Below are 20,580 nucleotides of genomic sequence, written 5' to 3'. Positions count from 1 at the left end.
TTCGCAATTTACGATCGAACTCAAACTTTATGGCGGTTCGACCCGCCTCCTATACTACATCATAAGGGTCAACTTTGACCCTGTACATCACAGTCAGCAGGCACATTGTAGCCAATCAGGCTACACTCCCTCCTGGAGGCCCCCCCCCCTTATAAAAGGCAGGCAGCGTCAGGCATTGGACTCACTCGTGTGCCTACAGTAATTAGAGAAGGGAGAGCTGCTGCTGCAGATGCAGAGAGAGCTATAGGTAAAGCTTAGTTAGGGTCTTGTAGGCTTGTTAGCTTGCTCCTTGCTGATTCTTATTGCTAAAAAAAAGCACCCCTCAACAGCTCTTTTGAAAGCTAATCTTGTTCTTGTGATATTTTTTTTTTTTTGTGTGTGTGGCCCACTTGCATTATATACAGCCCTGTCAGTCAGTCGCAGCTGGCCTTTGGCACCTTAATTCCTACTGTGCCACTGCCAGGCCCAGCACATTCAGTGACTACCTGTGTGTGTGACAGGCAGCTGTAGATTTGTAATCCCATCCCAATCACTGCACCTGTTCACTGTTCAGTGCACCTAACTACCTACCTACCTACCTACGTGAGCGCACGCATTGTTAATACCACCAGTCACTGTACCTGTACACGGTACGTGTGTGTGTGACAGGTGCACATTTGTAATACCCATCACTGCATATACCTACCTGTTGTTCAGTGCACCCACCTACCTACGTGAGCGCACGTATTGTTAATACCACCAGTCACTGTACCTGTTCACGGTACGTGGGTGTTACAGGTGCACATTTGTAATACCCATCACTGCATATATAAGGATGCAGCACTTGCAGAACAAGCTGGCAACTATGCTTTACAATGCCTTTAAGGGTGATGTCACAGCACAACGGAATAAAGGTACCACTGCCAGTAATCCTTCTCCCAAGTCCACACAGGCAAGGACAGGAGGCTCCAGCGATCTCATGGTGATGTCGGACATGCGGACATTCTTTAGTCCAACGCCTCGCCTTAGCGCTTCCGGATCCACCCTCCACCAACGCCTCAACCGGCAGGTAGCTGATTGGCATTAAGTGTGGATGTAAACACTGTGAGCAGCGATGAACCCTTGGATTGACCTGTGGCCAGAGCTGTCCCAAACTGCCATCCAACTTCTGTCCAGTGTTGCCAACTCATCCCTTTAATTACTGACACATATGATTTATACAGGTTTTGTGGCTAGGTAGATGCAGTTAAGGCACTGATTATGTGCAAATAGCCCCAGAACCTGTATAACTTAGATGTGTCAGTAATTAAAGGGATGAGTTGGCAACACTGCTTCTGTCTTGCTCTGCCTGAAGCGTCCTGTCAGAAAGGACCTTCAGCGCAGCTGGAGGCATTGTCACTGAGAAGAGAGGTTGCCTAAGTCACAAAAGTGTTCAGTACCTCACCTTTATCAAAATGAATGAGGCATGGATGCCGGAGTCAGTCCCCACACACATCATCTCTACCTGCAGGCCGTTTGACTGCCTTCCCCTTCGTGATCATTACCTTGCCACGGTGAAGGGGCTTGCGTATCACAATGACCGCTGGCTATATGAGTGATTCGGGGGGGGGGGGGGGGGGGGGCACACCCAAGATAATAAGATTGTTGCTTCATTGTGGACAGACCAAATTCGATCAGCTGGACAGTCACAAAAGTGTTCAGTACCTCACCTTCATCAAAATTAATGAGTCATGGATCCCGGAGGGCTACTGCCCGCCCGAAGACTAAGTCAGTCCCCACACACAGCATCTCTGCCTGCACGCCATGTAACTGCCTGCCCCATGACTAAGTCGGTCCCCACACATCATCTCTGCCTGCAGGCCACTTGACTGCCTTCTCCGCCACCACCAACAGGGTCCAGGACTCCAGGCGGATTCCTGAATTTTTAAGGCCGCTGCTAGCAGCGCCCGCTATAATAATTTTTCTGGTGCATGTACATGCCTGCCTAATTTTTCTGGCTGCACTGCAGCTGCAACAACAAAACAAAAGGCATGTACATCTGTCAATTCCCCTTCGTGATCGTTACCTTGCCGCGGTGAAGGGGCTTGCATATCACAATGAAGCAATGACCGACGGCTATATGAGTGTCTGGGGGGGGGGGGGGGGGGAGACACACCCAAGATAATAAGGTCGTTGCTTCATTGTGGACAGACCAAATTCGATCATTTGGACAGTCACTGTTGTTATATCATTGAGCTACCACAGCCCGGCGACCATATGGGCTTGAAAACCGTCACGGCCTGCACTCTCGCCATGGTGCGCACCAGTCCAGCACGGGCGTCACTACACAAACAGCTGTTTGCGGTGCGTTACACAATGAGTTTATTGTGTCAGTGTGAAGCAGTACTCTAATAACACTAGCTGATTGATGTATACACATGCAAGATGTTTTAAAGCACTTTAGGCCTCCAATTTAGCATGCAATCTGATTTCTGCCCTTAAAACGCTGCTTTGCGTCAAATCCAGATTCTTCCCCGGGACTTTTGGAATCTATCCCACCCATCCATGCCCCCCCCCCCCCCTCCCATGCCCCCAGGTGTTAGACCCCTTGAAACATATTTTCCATCACTTTTGTGGCCAGCATAAATGTTTCTAGTTTTCAAAGTTCGCCTCCCTAATAAAGTCTACTGCAGTTCGCGAAAGTTCGCGCGAACTGAACTTTTGCGGAAGTTAACGTTCCATGTTCGCAAACCGAAAATCAGAGGTTTGAGCCATCTCTAAACAAGAGTATTGGATTGGCACACGGAAAAAAACACACGTGGAAAGGACGACTCAGATTGCGGTGTACAGTCTGTCGGCGTGCTCTGAACTAAAGCAGTATATTGCAACAACAAGGAGACACAGTGAAAAGTTCATCTTATATAAGGCTGTGCACCGGATGGTATCCACTGCCCATCCCACACCCCCATCACCTAATGCACAATAATAATTAACTTGAATGTCATTGTCTTTATATAAAGTGAACTTTTTTAACAAGAATTGAATGCAAGTGCATCATCAATAAATCAACATTAGCAGTGTCGAGCTTTTCACTGTGTCTCCTTGTTTTTAAATGGTTAAAGGTGAACAGAGGCGCCAACAGGGTAAAAATATATAAAAAGTTTAAAACATGGAGGTGGCGGAGGTGGACTCATACCATTTCAAGACACGACAAAGAGCACGTGTTAATGTAAAACAAAAAGTTTTTATTCATACACTCCAAAATTATTTGCAACGCATTTCACGGGCGTGACCCTGCTTCCTCAGGCAGTGAGACAGGAGTATACAGCCAATGCTGTCCAGGTCTATACAAAGCGCCTCTGTTAAATGTCTAGTAAGGGTTTTCATGTATGTTTTAATGGACCAAGAGTTATGATGTAGGTGAAAAAAGACAAGTAAGAGAGGAAATCCGTCATCACATGCATCAGATCCCACACATCGGACAAGAACTGAGTGAGTTTATTATAGGACCAGAAGATGTGGAGCAAAGTGCCTGTCTCCAAACCACACCTCCAAAGCAGATGTGAGGTTCCAGGGATCATTGCATGAAACCTAGAGGGTATCAAGTACCACCTTGTAAAGATTTTGTAGCCTGCCTCTTGGCTCCTAAATGAAATGGAATACTTATGAGCAAATATCATAATTTTTCTCCATGGCCGAACACTTAATGTCACACTGAGATCCCTTTTCCATTGTTCTTCAAAAACCAGTGAAGAGGTATCTGAGTCATTCAAGGGAGAGTACACGAGAGATATAGTGCCACAGTGGGGCCCTCCCCCAAACATGTCTGCTCAAATGGGGAAAGCAGTCTGCCAAACTCAGCCCTAGAACCCTGAGACAGGAGAAAATGTTTAAATTGGGTCCAACTCCACGGATCCAGGGCGGGAGAGTTCAAGGTCTGCCATAGGGCAGAAAACTAGACACACTCTCCATTAGATGGGAAATGATGAGTATAGGGAGGTAATCGAATCACATCCCATGATAGGTAACTCCTGGGGTTCAGGCCCAAGGGAAAGATTGGGTTGTCAAGGATGGGAAGGAGCGGTAAAGCCCATGGGGAAAGGAGTGGGTGACCCCTGTGTTTTGTCATCTTGAGCGATGAGTGTCTGAGCGATAACTTCCACAGCTGGGTCTGTAAGTTTTAGCGACATTGCCAACCATGGAGCCCCCTGAGATGTACACCGACCAGTTCATCATCCATGCCCACCCAGCGCTTATGGTCCACATGCCTGTGTTAGTCAATGACTCTGATTAAGACTGCTGCAGCATAATAGAGGCTGGGTTTAGGGACCGCCATCCTCCCGTCTCCTTAGGGGCGGCCTGAATTGGATACTTCATTCTAGGTTTGATGCCGTTCCAGATGAATCTAGAGAAATTCTGAGTCACCAGTTTAATGTAGGTATCTGGCATAAAAATGCGCAATGTCTGAAATAAATAAAGTAGGCAAGGCATGATTGTCATTTTTATTATATTCGCCCTGCCAAACCACGAGAATTTGGGTTTATCTCATCTCTAAAGGTCTTGCTTAATGCACTCCAGGGCTGGTAGAATGTGATAGGATACAAGACCTTTAGAGGGTTGAATAATAAGCACTCCCAGATATCTCAAAGCAGGTACCGGCCACTTATATGGGAAATTACTCTGAAGTGCTGTGGATTTGAGAGTTCATGGGAGCAGCACCCCCAGAGCCTCACTTTTATTGTAATCAATGTACATGTTGGACAGAATTCCATATGTAGGGAATTCCACCAAAAGGTTTGGCACTGTGATGTCAGGGTCGGAAAGGTAAAAGAGGAGGTCGTCCGAGTAAGCAGCCACCTTGTGAGAAGATTTAAGGATAGCTACCCCACATATATCCGGATTGGCTTGAACCATGCATAAAAAGGGTTCCAATGAAAGGGCAAAAATCAGTGGTGAGAGTGGGCATCCCCGCCGAACACACTGCAATGGTCATACTGTGTAAGTCACATTACTTTTGTATTGCAGTGCGATGAGTAGGCTAGATTAGGAATAGACATAATGTGAGTATGAAGGCAGCTGAAAACTTGCACCACTAGAACTGGCATGGAAGGCGATGCACCACTAGAACTGGCATGGAAGGCGATGCACCACTAGAACTGGCATGGAAGGCGATGCACCACTAGAACTGGCATGGAAGGCGATGCACCACTAGAACTGGCATGGAAGGCGATGCACCACTAGAACTGGCATGGAAGGCGATGCACCACTAGAACTGGCATGGAAGGCGATGCACCACTAGAACTGGCATGGAAGGCGATGCACCACTAGAACTGGCATGGAAGGCGATGCACCACTAGAACTGGCATGGAAGGCGATGCACCACTAGAACTGGCATGGAAGGCGATGCACCCAAAGACAGCGTATCCAGTAGAACAGAGTATTGCAGCTTTGAGAGCATTTGTAGACGCATGGGCTGTTATGCTACTAGTTCTACCACTTTTTCAAACTTATTTTCATAAAAACTTCACCAAACTGAGATAGAATCTATGTTTATGATGAATTCTCCTGCCAAAAGATTAAATACCTCTGGAAAGAGAACGATATCAAACAAATGCCTTCAGTCCAAGCATCATCAATACCCTGTACTGTAAATATAGGAAGAGATGCATGCTTTCTGCCCACATTAGTTAACATACAAGCTGTGGCCACTTGGCCATAAAAATCTCATTTTCTAGGCCGGATGTGCTCAAATGGAGATTATCAATGGTGAGATAATATTTGGAGGATCTCACTGGAAGTGCCTTTGATTTACTAGGATTACACCTCGGGATGGTCACGTCCTTGAAGAGGAACAGCACCGAGTGTATAAGTGAGGGGCCGCCGGATTTGCCGGGGCTTTGAAATCTGCTATTTAATGCAGCAATCCTCTTGTTGGGCTGAACTGCAGCGGGCGAGCCACAATGGCGAGAAGAAAAATGACACAATGCTGGATAAACATTTTCTTTTGGGCTAAGAAGGGAGAGAATGGGAGACCTATAAAGTGCACATAATGCACAGAAAGAATCAAATCAAAAGGCAATGAAAGAGAGAGAAGAAGTGAACAAAAGGTGGGAAGGGAGAAAAGAGAAATGCAAATGAAAGAGACAAAAAAAGGCACAAGAAAGAGAACAAGAGAGGGGAAAGAAGTAATATTTCCTTGATAAAAATGCACAAAAGGGAAGATGAACTTTGTTCTTTTTCCCCCTCTCTTTCTACTTTCCTCTCTTTCTGCTCTTCGCCTCGCAGCACGCCAGCCTAAGCTGAGAGCTGTAATGTCATTAAATTGCAAATGCTTTTTCATTTCCGACACACACTGTTTACTTATCTGGCAAAAACATATGTTGGAAGGAATCCGTTAAATTCTGCCCATTGCCTTGGGTAAAAGTGCAATAGAAACGGCCCCAGTGAGCTCCCTCTTTCTTCTCCCAGCACTACTCTTATCAGGAAGGCTGCTTGGCAGAAAAACTGGCTAGTTGAATGAAAAAGGAAGATACAGCTCCAGATTACAGAAGAACATTGAGCACAAAATTCCTGGAGAGAGGGTCACTCCATAGCAAATGATTTCACTTGCTCTAGATCTGCATAAATTACTATTTTTAAGGCATCTCCAAAGTCTGTATATTTTTCTCACTCTGTCAAACATTTAATTTCACGCCCCGTGTTCTGAATATGCTAAAATGCATATCTCTGATGCACCTTTAAGCCAGAAAAACGAATGCAAAATTGAAGATAAAATGATGTGATTTGCACTACAAGCCTATTACTTCAAGTATTTACATATAGTTTACCTCTGCAGTTCTGAAAACCATTTATATAGTTTTTTTTTTATCCTCCTCTTTATAAGAAAATATATCAGGATTAAAGGCATATAAATATGTATAAAGTTTTGTTTAGAAAATAGATCAAGCAGTTATTGTTAAAAGAAAGGCATAAATAAGGGGGACTGGGGGGAGACTTTCTAATAGGCATCAGAAGCTAGTATATGATACTTTATTTGGTATAAAAGATACAAGCGCCGGTCTTTATTCCGACTCTCATTATATACAATAGGTAAGTTTAAAAGAAGTAACCTGTGCATAGGTGAAGCATAATGGAGAATTTAAATAAATCCCAAATTCATTTATATTCAAGTACTTCCAAGCCATTTAGCACTGTGATTAAAGGAGTTTATTGCCGAATGAGTAAGCCCCAAACATACAAAGCGTTAAATCCGACCGCGATTTAGTAATAACTAAAATGATGCCATACATTGAATTTGTTACTATTCTGCAATAGGAAGTGTAAAACCATCCGATGCAATTCAGGTTGTTTTAGAGTCTTGTTCTTTATTTTTGGTATACCTTATTTGAACTTAGTATTTTTATTAATGTGGAGACTGAATTTATAAATTTGGAGACTGAACATATTACACATATATGTTGAAATTCTACAAAATAAGGAGAAAAAGATGAAAACAGCCTTTATGAAAAATGCCTATGGTAAATGAACATTCTTCTATGTGGTTAAGCTGACATACCATACAAAACGCAGAATAATTCTTATACACACATCTTTTCTATTTTATTTCAGCTATTTGTGATTTCAATCATTCCAGAAGGTTAAAAAAGGACCTGAAGGTATGGAGTCTTTGTAAGGAGTGAAAATGACATATTATGTAAACAGTATAGCATAATTGTTGTCACAGCATCTCTGGTTGTCCTTGACGTAAACCCACAGTCAGGGATATATGTTATGTCTCTAAGTGAAGTTTAATCATGTCACTTCCATTCATGTACAGTAAAGGGGCACATGGTATGCAATCAGGAATGATCGGTTAAATCGCAGCACACTGTGTCAGATAATAGTGCTCTGGTGTGACTAAAATATTCACATGTAGTAAGCGTCATTGAAAACAATTAGTTACACATTTTGGGACTTGTGATCTGTATAATGTGATTAATCACACACAATTGAGCAAGTCAAAATTGCCTGCTCCTTCCTAACTGATGGGAGAGATTTTACAGTGAACGTTTGTGAGTTTATTTATATAATTAACCGTGATTTATTTTCAATGTAAGCATTATAAGGCATACATTTACTATTAGGAATGGCAATATTTTACAAATGGTAAAACACACACACACACGCACACACACACACACACGCATACACACACTCACACATTTACTACTTTGTGCAAATGTCTTGTTTCCAGGGGGCATTATGTGCTGTTATAATACAACAGTATTATTGTTGTTTAGTACTTATAGTGCAAATATCTTCCAAAGCGCTTTACAGAGTACTTAGTCTTGTCATTAACTGTCCCTCAGAGGGGCTCACACTCTAATCCCTACCATAGTCATATTCTATCATATTGTAGAGCTAATTTGGGGGGGGGGGGGGGAAGCCAATTAACTTATCTGTATGTATGGTGTTCTCTATATATTGAGATACCAAGAATTCAAGTCCAGGTTGTCATGAATTTATGGCAGGTGTCTGTATGTGGCTGTAACCGTATATTGGCTACCTGACTAACCTTTTAAATACTATCATTATGTACTGATATCACACAGAACAGTTACAAAGCATTAACACCTAGCACAGCACAGCACATTTTTTTTCTTGAGTTTTGGATCAGGATCATCTGATAACCAATGATTTGAAGCACAGCAGTATTTTAGCATAGCAGACCTATTTTGTAACAGGCTACAGATAAGTTGTTTTATATTTAAGTCACAGACACAATTTATTAATATGGTATTAAGTGCACGCATACCTTTTTAGAGCACTTTGCAGATAACAATTCAAACAGAAAAAATGGCTTGAGTTTTAGTCATTCTTTTAAGCAATTTTCTGCAAAGGAGGTTTCCCCCTGAACCATTATATTCATAAGAAGAAAATTAGTGGGGTAATGTGACATGTTTTGGTATCAGGATGCTGCAAGCTAGAGACAAGTCTATGTGAACCAATATGTTGCTGTGTGTCCCCCTCTAGTGGCCACTTGACAGTTCTGCAGACTACAAGAGAAATGTTTGCAAAAAAGAAAAGAAGAAAAGGCCCAATTTGACAATCTTCAACTGGAACATATTATTGTCTCATAGTGGATTAGTGCAAGCAAGTCAAGCATATACAGAATCACATATATATATACCTATGTGAATTTTCTATGGTGTTCAACATAGCTCTTCATTTAACTATTACTTAAAATTTATTAAGGAGGGCTTTTCAGTCTCTTTTCGTCCTCTATACTTTTCTAGTGGTTTTGGGTCACCATGAGCTGCTTGGGTACTGTTTTACCGGTCCAAGCCCTATCCCATAGAGCCATATCAATCCCTGCCATGCACTGAGGAGGACCAAAAGTCTGAAACAGGCTGTCTACATGTGGGGTTAATGTGGCTCTGTAAAATGTAAAGCTATAGGCTTGCTATACACCAGTGGTTCTGGATGTAAGCCTGGCTTCATAGGTATAAAAAGAGAATTTGCATATTCAGTAGCGGTGCATTGTGGGTAGCCACAGATGTTCACTTAAAGCTATCACAAATACCTTCTGTTTTAAGAAGACAAGACACTAAGCTTAGTATTTATTTAGCGCTGACATCTTTTACAGTGCAATATAAGTTGCCTCACTAGTGCAATTCAAACTGCCATTTATTATATGATCTGCAATGATTTAGCTCGTAGTGACCTTTAGACCTGGAAATCAAGTGAAAGATTTGTGTAAAGTATGAGACATTTGTAAGATGTGCTCTAGGGAGAATTTATTTTAATAAGTGTTATTTTCTGAATGGATTTAGTAACCAAGCTGCCCAGTTATTGTTTAACACACTGCTCATGTTAGCAATACAGGCTCTGCAAAAAAACATTTTAAATTTTAGCCTTTTGGACGTGACTGTCACGTCCAAAAGGCTGCTGTGCGCTCCCGCTGTGCGATCGTGCACGCGCCCGCACGCTCCCGCTGCCGGTTAGCCCGGAACTCAATGAATGGGAACATAATTGCTCTATACCCTATCCTCACTCTCTTTCATCAGCTGAGCACCTTTCTGCTATGATTATCTTCTTATGTACATGTCAGCGTTCCAAGTGAGAGAGAGAGCTCCCACAACTGTCTTTTATCTGAATATAACAGGTATATACAGTAGACCCCCTCTTCCATGGCAGTTTTGTTGGAAGGAACTAGGTGGGGGCTGACGTTGGTTTCACCTGTTGGACTAAACCAGACACAACCAGACAAACCAGTTTTGTGTGAGCTAGGATGGTCCTGGCTCATCAATGGCACTTTGTTGGGGGCAGTGCATTGATCTCAGGAAACCCCCCATCTACAGGTCAGGGAACTGACCAGTCATGTCACAAGAATGTCCATTCACAGTTAGCACATGCGGGCCCCACCAGCCAAGCCATTGTCCTCCGTTTGTTACCCATTCATATACAGATGTGGTGTGACTTTGAGAAGTCTTTAGAAGCACAGATGCTCACGTTTGCCCAAGGTTCAGGCTGATCAAATAGATCCACTGCAAATCTCTCATAGCAACATAAATGTCAAGACATGCTTTTCCATGAAGGCATGCATAAAAATATACCACTATACCAATAAAATACAACACTACATATGGCATCATACTGTATTTTGTGTTTCCTAATTCACAATGAAACAAATAAATGGTACTGGAAAACAGGGTATCTCTGCTTGCATTTTGTACATCAGAACCTGATATTTTGTTGTCAAACACCCATTTCAGAGCACTCAAATCATTGCAAGAGCACAGAAATCACCATGTTTGGAGTACACTAATACTCTCTCCTCTAATCACTCTTAATGACTCTAATCACCTCTTAATGATTTCCAACAATGCATCACTGTCGCATTCAAGTGGAGGCTTTTTGCATGTGGCCACACATGCAAACACACATACATGCGCCCAAAATAAAATCCAGCAATCACCTTACATGTTACCTGACATATAAAATGCAGCAATTACCCCGCATATTAAATATAGGAATCACTCCACATATTACCGGGCATGTGAAATACATAGATTACCGCACATATGAAATGCAGTGATCCTCTAGCAAATTAACTAAAATATGAAATACAGCAATTGCCCCACATATGAAATGCAGAAATCACCCTACATATTACCCGACCTATGAAATAGGGAACTACTTTCGGGTCACAGCACGTCTTCATGTCTCAGCTCTCTGCTTTAGGCCTGAGTCACTGTCAGCCTCAGGAAGGAGGATAAAGGAAGCGGGCAAGGGGCATTCCAGGGGCTGCAATGGACATGCAGGGGGAAAGACCTTCCAGCGTGCCTCTTTCCTTTTATAAAGAACTGACAAGCAGCTTGTCGCCAATATTGGGCAGCAGTAGCGGATGAACAGGGGGACACTGGGCAATGCTGAAGGGACATAGAGGTAGGCAATTAACTGGGGAATATGCTTCAGTGTCGCATTTCATTGATAAATCCGTCTCAGGTACACTTTAGGCAGACTCCCATTTGAATGGACATCTAAATGCATGGACTTTCACTTGTACTTCCACAACAGGGACAGACATCTTCCAATTTTAAGTATTCCGTTTCCATTTTCTTCTCTTTTATTTTAATGCAGTTTGCTACATGTTTCAATTTTGTTACTTATAACATTTTTATAACAATAATAATTATAATAATTATCATCATCTATTTGCACTTTTTAATAAACAACAAAAAGTCATTTATTCAGCTATTACCTGTTTTTGAGTACCACAGAACAAACCTGCTTCTGATGAGACCATTACCCAGACAACTGTATTTTTCAGTAAGATTAGGTCGTGTTAACCCTTTCTTTTCTAGCTCAGACTAGATAGTTTGACTTATCACTCAAATAAGTGGTGTCAGTCTCCCATTTAATTGGGTATATTTTGTATTGTGTGTTCATCTACCTACCCTCCTGGCCTGTCTGTATATTCATGTCCAGCTATCTGGCACATCAATTGTATCCCCTGGATTGGATTGTCTGTCTGTCCAAGTAGATTGGGAGGCTTGAAGCAGGCTGGCCAGTAGGGGGCATGTGACACTAATCTGGTAACCCATCAACTAAACCTAACCAACCTACTCTCTCCTATTACCACTAAACCTTCCAAACTCTGTGCCTAAAAAACGTAAGCACTTTTCATTTAAAAATTGAGTTTATATGATTTGCTAATCATAGCATTGTTTTTGTTTACTTTTTACAAAGCATCACTATACCCCTGGAGCATTAGATGAAGTTTCAGAGGGTGTAGATATACTGTCCTCTAGTGGTAAAGTGGTTAGGCTATTGTTAGTATAGGGTGGAGGGGAGGGTCAGCGTAGGTCAGGGGTGGCATTACTTAAAGATCACCTCTCTCCAGGGCTGGGCAGAGGCGAGAGAGGCTCCAGCCTCAGGGGGAAGTGTAGGAGGGGGCGCACAACTCATTCAGCTATCAATCCCCTATTGTGCTTGAAGCAGAGAGAAATAACAAAATGGGGATACATGGCAGTGACTGCAAGCCAGATAACTACAGATTAAGGTGGGGGGGGAGGGGGAGAGGGGGGGAGAGAGGGGGGGGGGTTGGGGGCCCTGGGGCGCCTCTTAGTCTAACAGAAATCAGTGTGTGACGGCTGGGATGGGAGGGATGGAGGTGTGCACTTTGGTGTCTCAGCCTTGGGTGTTGGAACACTTTGTTCCAGATCTGCCTCTCACCAACAATTTGAATGAGCTGTTACCCAATTTAGTCTTTACTTTTAATCATGTCTCATGATGGAAACAGTTAATGCAAATCAGAAATAGAATTAAGCTTATGAGATAATTAACTGCATGTGTTTTACTAAAGCGTTTCATATTTTTATGTTCAGTTTAAGGACTTTATACTAAGACTTTATTTTAAACAGCAGCCATGACAAATCTGCCTCGCTAAGCTGAAAATCAAACAGAAGTAATGATATCTTTCCAGCACTAAAGCAACTTTCACATTTCAGCAATTCTCCCATTTATTCACCAATAACTTTATCACTGCTTATCACACCCAAATGATGTACAGTATATATATATATATATATATATATATATATATATATATATATATATATATATATATATATATATAGGCTTTTTGGGAGTGATACTTGTTTTTGGCAATTACTTTATTTTTTATGTATTTTAAAGGGAAAACAGGAAGAAAAAATGAAATATACACTATTTATCCAATTCCATACCCTATATCTTTTAAAAAACAATATAGTAAAGAAGCTGAGTCCCTAAGTTAACATTTTATGTTTTTAAAAAAATGCTTTCAATGTACAAGTGTTTTATTTTGGTAACTACAGGGGAGGGGCGGTTTACAAGGGGTTAATACCTATTGTAAATTTGTTTTTAATGTTTTTTTTTATTTTAAGTTTACTTTTTCGCCACACGATGGCGGTATACACTATCCTGGTGTTTACATAGTTACATAGTTATTTTGGTTGAAAAAAGACATACATCCATCGAGTTCAACCAATATAAAGTACAACACCAGCCTGCTCCCTCACATATCCCTGTTGATCCAGAGGAAGGCGAAAAAACCCTTACAAGGCATGGTCCAATTAGCCCTTTAAAGGGAAAAATTCCTTCCCGACTACAGATGGCAATCAGATAAAATCCCTGGATCAACATCATTAGGCATTACCTAGCAATTGTAGCCATGGATGTCTTTCAACGCAAGGAAAGCATCTAAGCCCCCTTTAAATGCAGGTATAGAGTTTGCCATAACGACTTCCTGTGGCAATGCATTCCACATCTTAATCACTCTAACTGTAAAGAACCCTTTCCTAAATAAATGGCTAAAACGTTTTTCCTCCATGCGCAGATCATGTCCTCTAGTCCTTTGAGAAGGCCTAGGGACAAAAAGCTCATCCGCCAAGGTATTATATTGCCCTCTGATGTATTTATACATGTTAATTAGATCCCCTCTAAGGCGTCTTTTCTCTAGACTAAATAAACCCAGTTTATCTAACCTTTCTCGATAAGTGAGACCTTCCATCCCACGCATCAATTTTGTTGCTCGTCTCTGCACCTGCTCTAAAACTGCAATATCTTTTTTGTAATGTGGTGCTCTGAACTGAATTCCATATTCCAGATGTGGCCTTACTAGAGAGTTAAACAGGGGCAATATTATGCTAGCATCTCGAGTTTTTATTTCCCTTTTAATGCATCCCAAAATTTTGTTAGCTTTAGCTGCAGCTGCTTGGCATTGAGTATGATTATTTAACTTGTTGTCAATGAGTACTCCTAAGTCCTTCTCCAAGTTTGATGTCCCCAACTGTATCCCATTTATTTTGTATGGTGCTAGACCATTAGTACGTCCAAAATGCATGACCTTACATTTGTCAACATTGAATTTCATCTGCCATGTATGTGCCCATATAGCCATCCTATCCAGATCCTGTTGCAATATGACACTATCTTCCTGAGAGTTGATGATTCTGCACAATTTTGTATCATCTGCAAAAATAGCAACATTGCTCACTACTGCATCTACTAGGTCATTAATAAATAAATTGAAGAGCACTGGACCCAGAACAGACCCCTGTGGGACCCCACTGCTAACAGTCTCCCATTTTGAGTACGATCCATTGACCACAACTCTTTGTTTTCTGTCCATTAGCCAGTTCCCTATCCATGAACACAGACTCTTCCCCAGTCCTTGCATCCTCAACTTTTGCACCAGACTTTTGTAGGGAACAGTGTCGAAGGCCTTTGCAAAGTCCAAGTATATCACATCTACAGCATTCCCAATATCCATATTAGCATTCACTACCTCATAAAAGCTGAGCATGTTAGTCAAACAGGACCTGTCTTTAGTAAACCCATGTTGATGCTGAGAAATAAGATTATTTTCTACTATGAAGTCATGTATAGTATCTCTTAGTAACCCCTCAAATAGTTTGCATACAACTGATGTTAAACTTACAGGTCTATAATTTCCTGGATCAGATTTTTTGCCCTTCTTAAATAATGGGAAAACGTGGGCTGTACGCCAATCCACTGGGACTCTGCCAGTTGCAAGAGAGTCACAAAAGATAAGATAAAGGGGTTTATCTATAACTGAACTTAATTCCCTTAGGACCCGAGGATGCATGCCATCCGGGCCAGGTGCCTTGTCTATTTTTAATTTATTTAGTCTTGCCTTCACTTCTTCCTGCGTTAAGTATTTAATATTACAGTTAGAAGATTGAGACTCTTCCGCCTCTGTAGTTTGCAACAGTGCTGTTTCTTTTGTGAAGACAGAAGCAAAGAAAGCATTTAATAACTCTGCCTTACCTTGGTCATCCACCATTGAGTTCCCATCCTCATCCTTTAGGAGTCCTATACAGTCAACCTTTCTTTTTTTAGAGTTAATGTACTTGTAAAACTTTTTTGGGTTAGATTTGATATCCTTAGCGATTTGTTTTTCAGCTTCAATCTTTGCCTGCCTAATTTCTTTTTTACAATTTTTATTGCACTCCTTATAATTGCTTAGTGCAGCCTCGGTCCTCTCCTGTTTTAAGACCTTATAGGCATTATTTTTCCTCTTCATTTTATCTTTAACCTTTCTATTCATCCATAGAGGCCTTTTTTTATTCCTAGACATTTTGTTTCCATATGGGATATACATACTACAGTTTAGATTGAGTATATTTGATTATTTTTTTATTATAAACTTTTACTTTTATGATTGGAGTAATGTTCATTTATTCCCAGGCACTTTAATTGGCTCAGGGAACACATGTTCCCATTTGCCAATTAAAGTCCCGCTGATTAACAGGACGCATATATACATCTTGATTGTTTTAAAAGGACTTAAACTGGATACATACAAAACAGTTGGAGTAAAAGGTTAACACCTTTGGGCTTCTGATCAAGTGACTATGCTTACAAGAATATGCTACAATGCCTACCAGGGAGTTTAACAATTGCAGTGGCTCTAGTCAGCCCTGTGCATTACTGTTAGTTTATAGATTTACAAAAGAATTAGCATTGCAGAGGTCCTTTGCATTTAAATTTTGCTTGTTTTCCTGGTCATGCTTTTCATTAACAGTGAAGACCTAGTGGCTGTCCTTGCTATAGTAGGAGGAGCATAATGGCTGCAGATATAATAGGGGTACATCCAGTGCCGGATTTACATCTCAAGAGCCTATAGGCAGGCAAAGACGTCCTGGTGCTCTACACTCCTCTCTCCGCTGATCCCAAAAAATCTGAAATGAACGCAAGTTCACACACTGCAAGTGTACAGGCTGCTCCCGCTCGATGGCCAGCCTGATGCAACAGCTCCCTCCACTTGCTCACCATCCTGAAGCCACGCTGACATCACTACCCTTAGAACAAAGAAAGCTGGATGGGTGGGCTGGATGGTACTGCATGCACTGCTGTCACCTGGAGCTTTGCTAAATACATTGCTGTCATTTGTCTCTCTACTCCTTGAACTGCTATTATCTATTCTTCCACTGTCTGCACTGATATCAGCACTATTGCTGTCTCTTAACTTGTCTCCTCACTGATGTGAATCTACTTTCTCCCTCTGCTGTACCCCATCTCTGCTTGCTGCAGTCAACTGTCACTGGTCTCTTGGCCAGCCAGCTGCTCTGTGTGTGGAGGCCTGACATGCTACAGCACCAATATGTTAGCCCAGACATGCAGCCAGCATTGTTCTTCTATCATTTGTGAAATCATGGTTGTCACCAGCCAGTTATTATGCAACATTATAATGCTATGGGGAAGTTCTGTCCTGTGCTCAGCTCTGTGCACTCGCCTCCTCCGATATCCTCACAGTCAGCCTGGCTCCATGCATGTAGTATAGAGAGCTAGATGTGCAGGCTGGATGGGACTGGCCATCCAGCTTCATATGCTTTATACATATAGCTGGTCTAGTCACCACTGAGGGAGCATAGAGAGCTGGAAAGATGCAGCCCACCCATTCAGCTCTCCATGGTCCTTCAAAGGTGACATCAGAGTGGGTCCATGATGGTGAGCACAGGTTTAAGAACCCATGGCAGCCCACCCATTCAGCTCTCCATGGTCCTTCAAAGGTGACATCAGAGTGGGTCCAGGATAGTGAGCACAGGTTCAAAAACCCATGGCACACCACCCATTCAGCTCTTCATGGTCCTTCAAAGGTGACATCAGAGTGGGTCCAGGATGGTGAGCACAGGTTCAAGAACCCATGGCAGCCCACCCATTCAGCTCTTCATGGTCCTTCAAAGGTGACATCAGAGTGAGTCCAGGATGGTGAGCACAGGTTCAAAAACCCATGGCAGCCCACCCATTCAGCTCTTCATGGTCCTTCAAAGGTGACATCAGTGTGGGCCCAAGATGGTGAGCACAGGTTCAAGCACCCATGGCACACCACCCATTCAGCTCTCCGTGGTCCTTCATAGGTGACATCAGTGTGGGCCCAAGATGGTGAGCACGGGTTCAAGAACCCATTACAGCCACCTCTCAGCACACTGGTGCTTCTAAACTCCTGCTAAGTGTAATTAGTGGTAAATCCAGCTGCCCTGATTATATGACAGTTATACTTGTTATGAGGGTAACTTTCAAGATCTACTTGTCATGGATGACATAATGATGATACAGGGGCACACTATGGCTGGACTTGTTATTCAAGGTATTTTTGTAATTAGAATTGTGTGGTTTATTCCAGTCTAAATATGTTTTTATGGGTAAAGATGTAAATATAAGTGCCCTCTAACACCCCTGACACTTCTCCAGCATTCCTGCCTATAGCCCGAATGTAACCTCATCCTCTGCCCCATGCCTAATCCAAATTGCTCCCTCTGCAGCACCTAACCCTAACCAAAATACTTCTCTTGCCACTGTACCTCTATAGCCTTAACTTCCAACATTTAAACAATAACTATTTCTAATCTCACCTACCAAAAACTTTCCCTTAACCCTGATTGATAAACCTAGACTAACCCTAAACTGAAACTAATATACCCTGGGGCTCTGACATTAATATGGGTCTCTATTGCCCTGAAAATCCAGCCTATAAATAGAAAAAAGTTTTTCACTTTAAAACCCATGGTCATGAGCTGGACAAACTGTTATTTTCTGTGGCTTTAGGAGACTATGGGTCTGATGCAGTAAACTCTGGTAAAGTTGTCATGTCCAGGAAGCACACAGCAATTTTACCATTACTAGTGCAGGGGGAGCACTGGCCGTTAACGCTTATTACCACATACATTACCCTGGTAACATGCACGTTGCTAAGGTAACGTGCGTTACACCGCATATTACCATAGCAACACGTGGGTTAACCAGGTAGTGAGCATGTGGCTAAGGGGTTAATGGCAGGTGCTCCCCTGTGGTACTAACAGCCAAATTGCAAGAGCTCCCTGAGCACAACTTTACCGGAGTTTACTGCATCCGAGCCCATGTATTGCCACTGGGGCTCTGTGTTTCTGGATGGAATTACCTATCTAATTAAAGTATACGGTGTTGTGAACTCATTTTGGTATTCTAAAACTAAAATTATTTTTCTCCATAACCTGGAAAGCACCACTAGATGGCAGCAATGTATCCAGTCTGCATCTAAGCTTTTTGCAATTATACTAGCAATGCACCTCATAAGACTGGACAGTCATATGATAGTCTAGAATTTGACAGAATATTTTGCTGATGAACCAGCCCAGTGGATAAAAACCTCTTTCATGTCAGGGACCACATGACAGGCTTCTTGAAATACTGAGGAATGCTGCCATTGTTCATAAATACGATGAAAGATGGATTTGACTTCACTAACAAAACCTAAAATTTGACTTTGTTCTGGTCAGTGTATTTAAGAATAAAAAAGTATAAAACCTTTTAAGTTTTTCTTGAACGCAGATCCTGCCTGTTTTAGAATGGTTATAGTTGTGGAAACATTAGGACAAACCAATAAATATTCAGTTCTTTATTAAGAAATCTCACATATTGCTGTTTAATCTAGTATTAATTTAAGGAATTAAAGAGACTCTGTAACAAAATGTTCAGCCTTATTTCTTCTATCCTATAAGTTCCCATACCTGTTCTAATGTGGTCTGGATTACTGTAGCCTTTTCTAGTTGCACTGTCTCTGTAATATATCTAATCTTCTTTTCTTTGTCAAGCTTTGTCGACCCAGAGATGAATGCACTGCCTCTGCTGTGATAGGGAGAAGTTATGCACGCCCCCTCCACGCTCTGTTTGTGTGCTTTGCTTATCCCTCACAGACAGGGACTCTGCTCTTAATTTCAGCTTGTCTGAGGGGGGAGGGAGCAGCCCATGCTGACAAACCATGAGAATCCCTGACTGGAGTGCAGAAAATTCACTATGCAATAAAAACTTTTAGTATACTGTAACATGATATATATATACACACACATACAACACTTCCTGGTTAGCGGCCATGTTTTTTGTTTGTAATCACTGCCTAAAACTGGTGATTAAAAGCCAGGATCACGGCGAGGAGCGGCGGAAACGGCAAAGAGGGTTCCAGGAGATCACAGTGACTCAATTGGTAATTTTTTTATTGCACAAATCAGGCAGTACAGATTCTTTTTAATTAATAGCAGGTTTACAACAGAAATGAAACATGATTTGCTCATTAAACAAAAGATACCAGTAAAAATGTGTATTCTGAGGAAAATTTAGGACATCCTACCCCTAATAGCTATTGTTCCCCCTTTGGCTGAAATAACTGCAGTGAAGTCATCTATCAATCTTTGACATTGTGTTAAAGCAGTAGGATCAGCCATACTATGCCAGGGAAAAAAAACACATATATAAGTAGATAAATACTTGATCTACTTACATAACACATGTATTATACTGTCCACGTTTTGATTTCAGTGAATGTTATATAGTAAATGACAAGAATTCTGTTAGTGGTGGGGGCCATGTCTTTTGCCCACAGTTGAGGCTAACTCGTGATGTCATTTCTGCCCTTTACTTTTTCTTGTCTCCTCCTGAGTCGCCTCAGCCTTGCTTGTAAACGCAAGTGAGTAGGGGATTAGGTTTCAGATAAGCAGCTGGCAGGGAAATAAAGGAAAGAGGAGGAATACATTATAGATAAAAAGAAACCCCAGCATGCAATTCTTTGGCACCGACTACTAAAGGGCCAGTGCTCCTTAAGTGTGTGATAACTCCAAATCATAACAGTAGAAAACGTTTTGAAAGTTTTTAATGAAGGATTAGCATCTTTATCACTTAATACACTCAGACCAGTTGCTGTTGAAATTTGATTTTTATAGTGACAATACCGCTTTAAGAGAGTTTCCACCACTTCTCAATGCAGGATTATTTCAGCTGTGAGGTACTTGGTTTCCTTGCATGTACAGCCCATTTTAATCCACCCCACAGTATCTCAATGGGATTAACCAGCCTGGCGTTCTATTAAGATCGCCAGGCTGGCGACTGGACGTTTTTTTTTTAATAAAAAAAAAACTATTGCATGCAGCCAACTGAAAGTTGGCTGGATGAAAGCCCACTAGAGGGCGCTCCTAATGCATACTTCTGATCGCCTCCTGCGATCAGAAGTAACAAGAAAGGCCGCGATGAGTGGCCCTTCTTGTTATGCTTTCCTTGAGCAGAGTGACGTCATGGACGTCAGCCGACGTCCTGACGTCAGCC

The sequence above is a fragment of the Hyperolius riggenbachi genome, chromosome 2, assembly GCF_040937935.1.
Source record: "Hyperolius riggenbachi isolate aHypRig1 chromosome 2, aHypRig1.pri, whole genome shotgun sequence".
Classification (NCBI taxonomy): Eukaryota; Metazoa; Chordata; class Amphibia; order Anura; family Hyperoliidae; genus Hyperolius; species Hyperolius riggenbachi.
Note: the sequence above shows the minus strand (reverse complement) of the source record.